General features: G+C 43.6%; 1 protein-coding gene across 8 annotated transcripts in view; it reads left to right on the top strand.

The window, feature by feature from the left end:
* The window catches only part of dlgap1b (discs, large (Drosophila) homolog-associated protein 1b), a 273834-nt gene that overhangs the window by 87891 nt on the left and 172556 nt on the right, over positions 1-13387 (top strand). For 5 of the 8 annotated variants that reach the window (XM_052506334.1, XM_052506348.1, XM_035760357.2 and 2 more), the window contains one exon: positions 5609-5690. The gene's annotated coding sequence lies outside the window, so the exon portion shown is untranslated. The remainder of the gene's footprint in view (positions 1-5608; positions 5691-13387) is intronic. The other 3 variants (XM_052506344.1, XM_052506318.1, XM_052506347.1) reach the window with 1 other exon arrangement.

Here is a 13387-nt window from a genome sequence, read left to right as displayed (position 1 = left end):
AAAGAAGAGGGCCATAGTGGGAAGGGAAATGAATCTAGGGGGGCCACAGGATCATAGAAAGAGATATAATTACAGTTTAAAGAGTCACTGGCAATTTAATCAGCATGTCACATTTGTTCTGGGTTTGGATGAAACTGAAACGTACACTCGGACACGAATGCATGCACACATCACTGTTCCGGCAGGTGACGGGTGGATTTTAATCAGGGGGTGAGTGTTCGAGTGCATGGATGTTATTTCCCTGGTGATTCAGGGTATTGTGTGGGTCTGTCATTTCCACATTGTCTTCTCCCAGACATGGTGCATCAGACATCAGGGAGAGGAGTGCAGAGGAGGGCAGGGCAGAGGAGAGGAGAGCAGAGGAGAGGCACAGTCAAGGAGCACTACTAATAGCCAGCATTGTCACAGCCAGACCCTCCCCATACCCCTGTCACAATCCCCTTCTCCCCCCACATTTCCTCTCCTTGTATTTAACATTTAATTAAAGGATGATTTCCAACTTTTAAGGCCGTTCCTCACACCCTTTGCGTATGCTTTCCTACTGATGAGGAATGTTGTACAGTATTTTTGTAAGGGTTTTCCTTTGGTGAAGGAGAGGCGGACCAAAATGCAGCGTGGTGGTTATTCATGTTCTTTAATTTATAAAGAAACTACACATGAGATAACTAACGAAAACAACAAACGTGAGAAAACCTAAAACAGTCTTATCTGGTGCAAACACAGACAGGAACAATCACCCACAAACACACAGTGAAACCCAGGCTACCTAAGTATGATTCTCAATCAGAGACAACTAAATGTAATGACACCTGCCTCTGATTGAGAACCATACAAGGCCGAAACATAGAAATACCCCAAAACATAGAAAAACAAACATAGACTGCCCACCCAACTCACGCCCTGACCATACTAAATAAATACAAAACAAAGGAAATAAAGGTCAGAACGTGACAATTTTATTGCCGTGTCTTCTATTGAATGGCAGTTAGGTAATGGCAGTCTGCTTACTGCTCAAAACTAGTGTGTGTTGGCAGCAGCCACTCAATGTTAGTGGTGGCTGTTTAACAGTCTGATGGCCTTGAGATAGAAGCTGTTTTTCAGTCTCTCGGTCCCAGCTTTGATGCACCTGTACTGACCTCGCCTTCTGGATGATAGCGGGGTGAACAGGCAGTGGCTCGGGTGGTTGCTGTCCTTGATGATCTTTATGGCCTTCCTGTGACATCGGGTGGTGTAGGTGTCCTAGGTAGTTTGCCCCCGGTGATCCGTTGTGCAGACCTCACTACCCTCTGGAGAGCCTTACGGTTGTGGCCGGAGCAGTTGCCGTACCAGGCGGTGATACAGCCCGACAGGATGCTCTTGATTGTGCATCTGTAGAAGTTTGTGAGTGCTTTTGGTGATAAGCCGAATTTCTTCAGCCTCCTGAGGTTGAAGAGGCGCTGCTGCGCCTCCTTCACGATGCTGTCTGTGTGGGTGGACCAATTCAGTTTGTCTGTGATGTGTACGCCGAGGAACTTAAAACTTACTACCCTCTCTACTACTGTTCCATCGATGTGGATAGGGGGGTGTTCCCTCTGCTGTTTCCTGAAGTCCACAATCATCTCCTTAGTTTTGTTGACGTTGAGTGTGAGGTTATTTTCCTGACACCACACTCCGAGGGCCCTCACCTCTTCCCTGTAGGCCGTCTCGTCGTTGTTGGTAATCAAGCCTACCACTGTTGTGTCGTCCGCAAACTCGATGATTGAGTTGGAGGCGTGCTTGGCCACGCAGTCGTGGGTGAACAGGGAGTACAGGAGAGGGCTCAGAACGCACCCTTGTGGGGCCCCAGTGTTGAGGATCAGCGGGGTGGAGTTGTTGTTGCCTACCCTCACCACCTGGGGGCGGCCCGTCAGGAAGTACAGTACCCAGTTGCACAGGGCGGGGTCGAGACCCAGGGTCTCGAGCTTGATGACGAGCTTGGAGGGCACTATGGTGTTAAATGCCGAGCTGTAGTCGATGAACAGCATTCTCACATAGGTATTACTCATGTCCAGATGGGTTAGGGCAGTGTGCAGTGTGGTTGAGATTGCATCGTCTGTGGACCTATTTGGGCGGTAAGCAAATTGGAGTGGGTCTAGGGTGTCAGGTAGGGTGGAGGTGATATGGTCCTTGACTAGTCTCTCAAAACACTTCATGATGACGGAAGTGAGTGCTACGGGGCGGTAGTCGTTTAGGTCAGCTACCTTAGCTTTCTTGGGAACAGGAACAATGGTGGCCCTCTTGAAGCATGTGGGAACAACAGACTGGGATAGGGATTGATTGAATATGTCCGTAAACACACCAGCCAGCTGGTCTGCGCATGCTCTGAGGGCGCGGCTGGGGATGCCGTCTGGGCCTGCAGCCTTGCAAGGTTGACACGTTTAAATGTTTTCCTCACGTCGGCTGCAGTGAAGGAGAGTCCGCATGTTTTAGTTGCGGGCAGTGTCAGCCGTTGAATTGAGATTCTACTTTGTCTCTATACTGACGCTTAGCCTGTTTGATTGCCTTGCGGAGGGAATAGTTACACTGTTTGTATTCGGTCATGTTTCCAGTCACCTTGCCCTGATTAAAAGCAGTGGTTCACGCTTTCAGTTTCACACGAATGCTGCCATCAATCCACGGTTTCTGGTTTGGGAATGTTTTAATCGTTGCTATGGGAACGACATCTTCAACGCACGTTCTAATGAACTCGCACACCGAATCAGCGTATTCGTCAATGTTGTCGTCTGACGCAATACGGAACATATTCCAGTCCACGTGATGGAAGGAGTCTTGGAGTGTGGAATCAGATTGGTCGGACCAGCGCTGAACAGACCTCAGCGCGGGAGCTTCTTGTTTTAGATTCTGTCTGTAGGCAGGGATCAACAAAATGGAGTCGTGGTTAGATTTTCCGAAAGGAGGGCGGGGCAGGGCCTTATATGCGTCGCGGAAGTTGGAATAGCAATGATCAAAGGTTTTTCCCGCCCTGGTTGCGCAATCGATATGCTGATAAAATTTAGGGAGTCTTGTTTTCAGATTAGCCTTGTTAAAATCCCCAGCTACAATGAATGCAGCCTCCTGATATATGGATTCCAGTTTGCAAAGAGTCAAATAAAGTTTGTTCAGAGCCATCGATGTGTCTGCTTGGGGGGAATATATACGGCTGTGATTATAATCGAAGAGAATTCCCTTGGTAGATAATGCGGTCTGCTTTTGATTGTGAGGAATTCTAAATCAGGTGAACAGAAGGACTTCCTGTATGTTGTTTTGGCCTCACCACGTCACGTTAACCATAAAGCATACGCCCCCGCTCCTCTTCTTACCAGAAAGATGTTTGTTTCTGTCGGCGCGATGCGTGGAGAAACCAGCTGGCTGCACCGTCTCCGATAGCGTCTCTCCAGTGAGCCATGTTTCCGTGAAGCAAAGAACGTTACAGTCTCTGATGTCCCTCTGGAATGCTACCCTTGCTCGGATTTCATCAACCTTATTGTCAAGAGACTGGACATTGGCGAGGAGAATGCTAGGGAGTGGTGCACGATGTGCCCGTCGCCGGAGTCTGACCAGAAGACCGCTTCGTTTTCCCCTTTTTCGAAGTCGTTTTTTGGGGTCGCCGGCTGGGATCCATTCCGTTGTCCTGGGTGAAAGGCAGAACACAGGGTCCGCTTTGCGAAAGTCATATTCTTGGTCATACTGATGGTGAGTTGACGCTGCTCTTATGTTCAGTAGTTCTTCTCGACTGTATGTAATGAAACCTAAGATAACCTGGGGTACCAATGTAAGAAATAACACGTAAAAAAACAAAAAACTGCATAATTTCCTAGGAACGCGAAGCGAGGCGGCCATCTCTGTCGGCGCTGCATTGCTTGCTGTTTGGGGTTTTAGGCTGGGTTTCTGTACAGCACTTTGAGATATCAGCTGATGTACGAAGGGCTATATAAATAAATGTGATTTGATTTAAATTTGATTTATAGGGAACTACTTTTGTTCAGAGCCCTGGTTAAACGTAGTGCACTAAATATAGAAGGGGAGAGGAGACCACCATAGTCCCTGTGCCCAATAACACTAAGGTAACCTGCCTAAATGACTACCGACCTATAGCACTCACGTCAATAGCCATGAAATGCTTTGAAAGGCTGGTCATGGCTCACATCCGCACCATTATCCCAGAAACCCTAGACCCACTCCAATTTGCATACCGCCACAACAGATCCACAGATGATGCAATCTCTATTGCACTCCATACTGCCCTTTCACACCTGGACAAAAGGAACAGCAATGTGAGAATGCTATATCGACAACAGCTCAGCGTTGTCTGATCCTCAACACGGGGGCCCCTCAGGGGAGCTTGCTCAGTCCCCTCTGGTTCACTCATGGCTGCACGGCCAGGCACGACTCCAACACCGTCATTACGTTTGCTGATGACACAACAGTGGAAGGGAGGAGGTCAGAGATCTGACCGTGTGGTGCAAGGACATCATCCTATCCCTCAATGTGATCAAGGCAAAGGAGATGATTGTGGACTACAGGAAAAGGAGGACCGAGCACGCCCCCATTCTCATCGACGGGGCTGCAGTGGAGCAGGTTGAGAGCTTCAAGTTCCTTGGCGTCCACATCAACCACAAACTAACATTGTCCAAGCACACCAACTGGCAACTGCTCAGTGTCAGAGGAAGGCCCTACAAATTGTCAAAGACTCCAGCCACCCTAGTCATAGACTGTTCTCTCTGCTACCGCACGGCAAGCGGTACCGGAGGGCCAAGTCTAGGTCCAAGAGGCTCCTAAATAGCTTCTACCTCCAAGCTATAAGACTCCTGAACAACTAATCAAATGGCTACCCAGACTATTAAGCATTGCCCCTCCCCCTTTGGAACACTTCTGCTATTCTCTGTTATTATCTATGCATAGTCACCTTAATAACTCTATCTACATGTTCATATTACCTCTTACTTCGATACGGGTGCCCGCGCACAGTGACACTGTACCGCTACCCCCTGTATATAGCCCTGCTATTGTTATTTACTGGTGCTTTTTAATCATTTCTCATTCTTATCTGTTAGGTTTTTATGGTGTTTTCTTAAAACTGCATTGTTGGTTAAGGGCTTGTAAGTAAGCATGTCACTGTAAGGTCACCTGTTGTATTCGGGACATGTGACATGAAATTGGATTTTTTTGTTGATTTGATGACATTTGGGACTAAGAGCAGTTCATCAAAGAGACTGCAGGACCCCTCAGCCTTATATATTTCAAGGAGCACAAATAGGCTTAAAGTTAAATGCTTGCTCTTATCTTCTCCTTTTGGGGAGGCGGGGCGGATTCCGTGCATGTTCTCTCTTTCATGCTATATCTCACGGCTTCCCAAAGGACCGCGTTTGGGATGAGAACTGAGACAGCGCAGGTTTGATATTTTAGCGAAACTCATCTTAGCTGAATACGTTACAGCATTGAATGTCTCTCCGACCAAGCATTTCTGGTTTGAGAGTTAAGTCTCTTGTTTTCGTATTCCTTGAGCAGTGTAATTGCCTTAAAACAAAACTGTTATTTATTTGTTCTTCTATTTTTTAATGTTCTCTCAACATTGTTTTTCTCTCTCTCTCCTGTTCTGTTTTTATTAAAGACCTGCCCGCTTGCATGGAGGACAACAGGCTTGGATTTAAGGACTGGCGAGACATTGTGTGGAAGAGGAGACAATAAAGTGGGTGAGTTAATGTATATCTGGTTTATAACTATACTGCAACTCAACCTCATGATGAAAACGTTCCCAGGGCACGTTTTTGCAAGTAAGAGAAAAGATGCACATTCTTATCTGAAGGTTGGGTTGCAGTACCGATACTTTATAGCATAAGAGCCACTGTTGATACAGTCCCAAAATGTTTTGCACGTCAGCAATCAAGATTTCAAGATATAGAACTTTCAAAATACTGAAAGTGTCACAGTAGTTGGTATGTTTGCCATGATCCGGTCTGTCAAGGCTGGCCCCGACTGTCATCATTATTCAGACCAATACACAAGCTCTTTTCGTTGAACTTTGACCTTTCTGACAGAACATTGCATTAGACGACAACAACCTTGCTGTAACCCCAGTCATGACACGCATGGACAGGAACACATTGGAGTGTGGGTGTCTGTCAGATTGGACAGAGAGGGAGAGATGGAGGAAGAGAAGAGAGGGGGGGAGGATAATGTAGGATAGAATAAGTCAGACATGGAGTGGGAAGCAGAGATGGAGATGGAGAGAGACTGGGGGAAAGAGTAAGATTGGGGCTGAATCAGCTATGTGCTCTTTGTGTCTGTCGCCTCAGCAGCTCTCCAGTAGCCATGACTTTTTTTCTACACGGTTCAGAACATTTAATGATATTTGGTGGCACACCAGATGTTGGCCCTGAGATTATAAGAGTTTATACTCCAAAGAAGGAAGGAAACATGTTTGTTTGGAGATAGAAAGTGCTGAACTTGGTTACTCTCTGCCAGCCATATTCAAACCAACTCTAGCCATGCTGCGGAAGATTGAGAAGAGAGACAATTCTCCATTCTGTGTGTGGTAGTATTGGTGTGTGGAACTTCCGAGGCTGTACTGTACGCAGTGCTTGAATTGGGCAGGTACACACAGAGTACCTTCGCCTCAAATATTATACTGCTTGAGTACTGGCACCTTTTATAGAATAATGGCTTAAAAATATGATGAGCACTGGCACCAAAATAACATTTGTACAGACACCCAAAATGAGCATCTATTTCAGTCCACTTCAAGCACTGTGTGAGTGTCTGAATGGGAATGCATGATACAGCAGTAATCCTATGGGTTTGGTTGTGAGGCTTAAAACAGCTTTTCGGTAGCTAGCTGGAGAGTTTAGTGAGTTCAGAGAGGTAGAGTATGGTAAAGTAGGGACACAGCTGCCATCAGAACATACCTCTGGTTGCATCCCAAATGGCACCATATTCAATTTATATTGTATGACTTTGACCAGGGTAGGGCAGACCAAGTAGTGCACTATAAAGGGAATAGGGTGCCATTTGCGACACTGCCAGATTAAACATTAGGCTAGCAACAGGACTCTGCAGGAGAGGAGAGTTACTGCTGTGTAATGTGTAGCTGTTAGATTCTGGTAAAGTGTTAGATGTAGTGCAAATTGTCTTTGGATGCACTTTGCCGAACAAAGTATTGGAGATTTTTTTTTAAATGTTCAGAAGTATCTTTAGTCCGATCATGAGTCCGTTAATTTGAGTGATGTTAAAAGTTGGAATATGTGTGACAATTCGGAACAGATGAAGATTTCAGAAAATTATAATATGACTACAATTCAAATTAATTTGGCTTAAGTACAAATATAGAGCCTCACAGCGGAGGTGTCACCATACCCATAATACCTTGCGGTCAAACAGGATAATGTTTCCAATGTTTTTTTCCACCATTCATTTTTCACATAGGGATTTTAGAAACCCTTAAAATAAGGGCTGTGTTTTGTGTAGGCTTACCCTGGCATGATGTTTTGACAACCATGTACAGTTGAAGTCGGAAGTTCACATACATTTTGGTTGGAGTGATTCAATCTAATTTTTCAACCACTCCACAAATTTTTTGTTAACAAACTATACTTTTGGCAAGTCGGTTAGGACATCTACTTTGTGCATGACACAAGTCATTTTTCCAACAATTGTTTTTCAGACAGATTATTTAATGTATAATTCACTGTATCACAATTCCAGTGGGTCAGAAGTTTACATACACTAAGTTGACAGTGCCTTTTAACAGCTTGGAAAATTCCAGAAAATTCCGTCACAGCTTTAGAAGCTTCTGATTGGCTAATTGACATAATTTGAGTCAATCGGAGGTGTACCTGTGGATGTATTTCAAGGCCTACCTTCAAACTCAGTGCCTCTTTGCTTGACATCATGGGAAAATCAAAAGGAATCAGCCAAGGCCTCAAAAAAAACAAATTGTAGCCCTCCACAAGTCTGGTTCATCCTTGCGAGCAATTTCAAAATGCCTGAAGGTACCCTGTTCATCTGTACAAACAATAGTATGCAAGTATAAACACCATGGGACCACCCAGCTGTCATACCGCTCAGGAAGGAGACGCGTTCTGTCTCCTAGAGATGAACGTACTTTGGTGCAAAAAGTACAAGTCAATCCCAAAACAACAGCAAAGGATATTGTGAAGATGCTGGAGGAAACAGGTACAAAAGTATCTATATCCAGAGTAAAACGATTCCTATATCGACATAACCTGAAAGGCCGCTCAGCAAGGAAGAAGCCACTGCTCCAAAACCGCCATAAAAAAGCCAGACTACGGTTTTGAAATGCACATGGGGATAAATATCGTACTTTTTGGAGAAATGTCCTCTGGTCTGATGAAACGAAAATAGAACTGTTTGGCCATAGTGACCATCGTTATGTTTGGAGGAAAAAGGGGTAGGCTTGCAAGCCGAAGGAAACCATCTCAACCATGAAGCATGGGGGGTGGCAGCATCAGGTTGTGGGGGTGCTTTGTTGCAGGAGAGACTGGTGTATTTCACAAAATAGTTGGCATCATGAGGCAGGAAAATTATGTGGATATATTGGAGCAACATCTCAAGACATCAGTCAGCAAGTTAAAGCTTAGTCACAAATGGGTCTTCCAAATGGACAATGACCCCAAGCCAACTTCAAAAGTTGTGGCAAAATGGCTTAAGGAAAACAAAGTCAATGTATTGGAGTGGCCATCACAAAGCCCTGACCTCAATCCCATAGAACATTTGTGGGCAGAACTGAAAAGCGTGTGCGAGCAAGGAGGCCTACAAACCTGATTCAGTTACATCCTCTCTGTCAGGAGGAATGGGCTGAAATTCATGCAACTTATTGTGGGATTCTTGTGGAATTCTACCCGAAACGCTTGACCCAGGTTAAACAATTTAAAGGCAATGCTATCAAATACTAATTGAATGTACGTAAGCTTATGACCCACTGGGAATGTGATGAAAGAAATAAAAGCTGAAATAAATTATTCTCTCTACTATTATTCTGATATTTCACATTCTTTAAATAAAGAGATGATCCTAACTGACCTAAGACAGGGAATTTTTACTAGGATTAAATGTCAGGAATTGTGAAAAACTGAGTTTAAATGTATTTGGCTCTCGGACAATCTCTCTCGGACAAGGTGACTTTTATCACCGTAGGGATGGTGCCAGGTTTCCTCTAGACGTGACGCTTGGCATTCAGGCCAAATAATTCAGTCTTGGATTCATCAGTCCAGAGAATCTTGTTTCTCATGGTCTGAGAGTCCTTCATGTGCCTTTTGCTGAGGAGTGGATTCCGTCTGGCCACTCTACCATAAAGGGCTGATTTGTTGAAGTGCTGCAGAGAGGGTTTTCCTTCTGGAATGTTCTCCCATCTCCACAGAGGAACTCTGGAGCACAGTCAGAGCGACCATTGGGTTCTTGGTCACCTCACTGACCAAGGCTCCTCTCCCCCGATTGCTCAGTTTGGCCGAGCAGCCAGCTCTAGGAAAAGTCTTGATGCTTCCATTTATGATTAATTTAGATCTGTGCCTTGACACAATCCTGTCTTGGAGCTCTACGGACAATTCCTCCGACCTCATGGCTTGGTTTTTACTCTGACATGCTCTGTCAACTGTGGGACCTTATATAGACAGGTGTGTGCCTTTCCAAATAATGTCCAATCAATTGAATTTACCACAAGTTGTAGAAACTTCTCAAGGATGATAAGTGGAAGAAGGATGCACCTCTGCTCAATTTCGAGTGTCATAGCAAAGGATCTGAATTCTTATATAAATAAGGTATTTCTGTTTTTTATTTTGAATAGATTTGCAAACATTTCTAAAAACACTTTTTTCACTTTGTCATTCTGGGATATTGTGTAGATTGATGAGGGAAAAAATGAGTTTAATCAATTTTAGAATAAGGCTGTAATGTAACAAAATGTGGAAAAAGTCAGGGGGTCCGAATGCACTGTACATTGCTTGTTTCGTTAGGCAAACTATTTGAGTTTTAGCAACCATGAAATGGTGGAGTGATTTCTACATATCACTCCTTTAAAAGTGATATGTTCCACTGCATTAAGAACGTGAACACGTTAGTAGTCTAGGTAATTACTGCGAGTGGAGGACATAAACTCCCTGTGGCAAGTCTTGTAGCCCTACATCTTGCCCTACTCCAGCGTGTGTGTGTGTGTGTGTGTGTGCGTGTGTGCGTGCCTGCCTGCCTGCTTGTCTGAATCCTAGTGCCATAACTGACCATGAGCTATCCAAATAGATCAGATCAGGTTAGCATTGAATAACTTCAATCAGACCCCCTCTCACCTGTAGAAGAGGAAGGACAGAACTAGTGGGGGATTAACAACTCACATCCTGTTGTAAATCAATGGAGAATATCCAAGCCTGTGCTCTCCAAATTCAACAAAGGAATGTGCTTTGTCTCAATAGACCTTTCCCCCCCTGAAACTCTTAACACGTTCAAAAGCAAATTCTGGAACAATATATCTAACATAGAATGTGGGGAATGGTTAGAGGTGATCTATTGAACACTAATGTCATTTTGTTTGTAATTCTTTGACATCATTAAAACATGCATAAAAGAAATACTGTAACTTAGAAAGTATACTCACTGCAAATAAGTTTCCATACGATGCGTTGTGCATGTAATATGAAAAATGGTTCAATTGTTTTTGTTAAGAGAGGGATGTGATTTGAGAAGTTATAAGAGGTAATTATTTTTCATGACTTTCCATGACTTCGCCCCTAAGTGAGGTCAGGGAGCATGCCAGCCTGCTGGAGCCGCCCCTTTCGAGCAAAAGGAATAAATGATGGTTTAAGAAAAAAACACAATTCCTAATTGTACAGTATATAAGAATATATCACTATGTTGCCAAAAAAGGTCAACACTGTTATTGTTTCCCTTCAATAAAATGCATTCAAAACTACTTTCTGCACATTTCTGCTATTTTCTTAGGCTATACAAGTGCTATTTATTGCTAAAAAAAATATGTTTACACCTATGCAGTACCTTTAGCAATAATAATAATAAACCTCTACTTTAGTAAAGAAAACAATTATGACTGGTGTGTTGTAATAAAAACGAGTGGTGTCCACCGATTAAATGCAGTCTTTCTGCAGTGTGAAGAAGGAAAACCCAGATATTCACAACGTTTGTGATGAATGACAGGTTGTTTCTTCATGCAAAATAGATTTGAGGTTTAAAATTCAATTAAGCTGCTTTATTTTAGGGGTTTAGTGAAGGCGGGTAATTTTTTACCCTTTAAGACAAGGAGAATATACAGAATGTTAAGACTACACAAGGGTTAAGTAGCAACATCCTGTTGCTCTGCTCAAACCATCGTATTATGCTACTCTCATGACCCCACTGGGGAACCATCGATACGGCTGGGAAGCCTATCTTCAAAGAAGCATCTTCAAGAGCGAATGGAAGATAAATCAATTCTGTAGTTCACCAGATACCGGGCAACTACGAAGAAGGACAACAGTAGAAGAGTTGTTGGAACCATTTCATTTGAATTTCAAAGACGTCGGATTACATCCAGGTATCCTTCAATATAAACAACAATCACTCCCTTAGGCGATCCACAGTATTAGATTTGTCCAGGAAATGGCAGAGCGATTTCTTCATAGTGCCTCTTTAATGAATGCATCAAGGGCAGCTTCTGGATGCTCCTCCTTACACACATTAGACTAACTTTAAAAAAATATATATATATATTTAACCCTTATTTAACTAGGCAAGTCAGTTAAGAACAAATTATTATTTACAATGACAGCCTAGAAACATTGGGTTAACTGCCTTGTTCAGGGGCAGAACGATAGATTCTTACCTTGTCAGATCAGGGATTCGATCGAGCAACCTTTCGGTTACTGGCCCCACGCTCTAACCACTAGGCTACCTGCCGCCCATACTTCAACAATGGAATCAAAACATTTTGTATGATCTCTTATACTCTACACTCTTTTATGCCCAGCCTTTGGAACTTTGGCTTTTCTGGATATAGCCACAATATTATGGTCACTACATCAAATGAGTGTGGATACAGCTTTAGAACAAAGTTCTGCGGCGTTAGTAAAAGTTTGATCAATACACGTGGGTGATATAGGTCCTGTACTGTTTGTAAATACCCTGGTAGGTTGATTGATAAAATGAATCAGATTACAGGCACTGGTTACAGTAAGAAGCTTCCTCCCCTCTTTGGGCCCTGGACAAAAGCAGTACAGTATCTAGGGAATAGGATGCCATTTGGGACACAGAAGTAGTCTATAGGCCTCTAGGCCAGTTGTACACACGCCTTACTACTAGCTACTTGTTCAGTATCAATGACAAACAGCATGTCAAAAAAGCTGTTCTGAGATAAGCATGATGGGTGATCGACCATATCTCCAGCACATGGTTACTGGTGTGTGTAATGTCCAGCTGGCTGTCCAATCACTGACCCCAGTCTCTCCTCTCCTCTAATCTCTGTTCTTCCCCAACCCCGGTCATCTGATCTGCTCTGTCTGTTCTGGGCTGTGTCCTAAATGGCACCGTGTTCGCTATATAGTACACTACTTCAAAAGTAGTGCACTAAATATGAAATGGGGTGCTATTTGGGATGCTACCCTGCTGTGCTCCCAATTGCCAAGCAACCAAGATTTGCTCCATCAGATCACGCATAATTACGGTCCACTACCTAATCTGTACCAACACACTTGGCAGCTGCCGTTTGATGTCGCAGCGGCAGTGTTTTACACAGAACCACATCAGGATCTCCTCAGAAGGATACCTGTGTTATTGTGTTATCCGCTCTCTCTTTCTCTGTCTCGCAAACTTGTTCTCTATCTCTCAAACTAGTTCCCTCCCTACCTCCCTCCAAATCTCTGATACACTCTATTGTCTTACAGTCTGTTTTCTGGAGCCTTACCACTTCTCAAATGGCCCTTTACCTTAAGTCAGCATGATGATACTTTTTCAAATGGGAAAGCTGTACAGGCTGCAAATCCAGTGATGTGACTTAACTTTAACATTCATCTAAAGACTGTTATATTTCTAATGAATTAACGAACCATGTTTAATTGTTACCCAATTCAAATAATCATGTAACAATAAACTCATTAGGACGGAGAGCGGTTCTTTAAAGAGTTACCATCTCCTGAACTAAACTCAAAGGTCTTTACCTATCACATCTATAAACAGTAAACTTATTAATCATAACTTTGTATCATATCACCATTCTGAACAGTCTTAACCTCCTTGCATCTGCAAAAGCCCAAGCCTTACATCTGATTCAGTACTACACAAATTGTTTTAATTATTTATTTACTAGCTAATTAAATGGAAACACAGGATAAACACACAGAGTGTCTGCACCGGTTATTGACGGGAGACGTAATACGCTGAAAACAGGTCCCTAGCG

Source organism: Oncorhynchus keta, chromosome 4 (assembly GCF_023373465.1).
Source record: "Oncorhynchus keta strain PuntledgeMale-10-30-2019 chromosome 4, Oket_V2, whole genome shotgun sequence".
NCBI lineage: Eukaryota > Metazoa > Chordata > Actinopteri > Salmoniformes > Salmonidae > Oncorhynchus > Oncorhynchus keta.
This window is presented reverse-complemented; position numbering and strand designations above follow the sequence as displayed.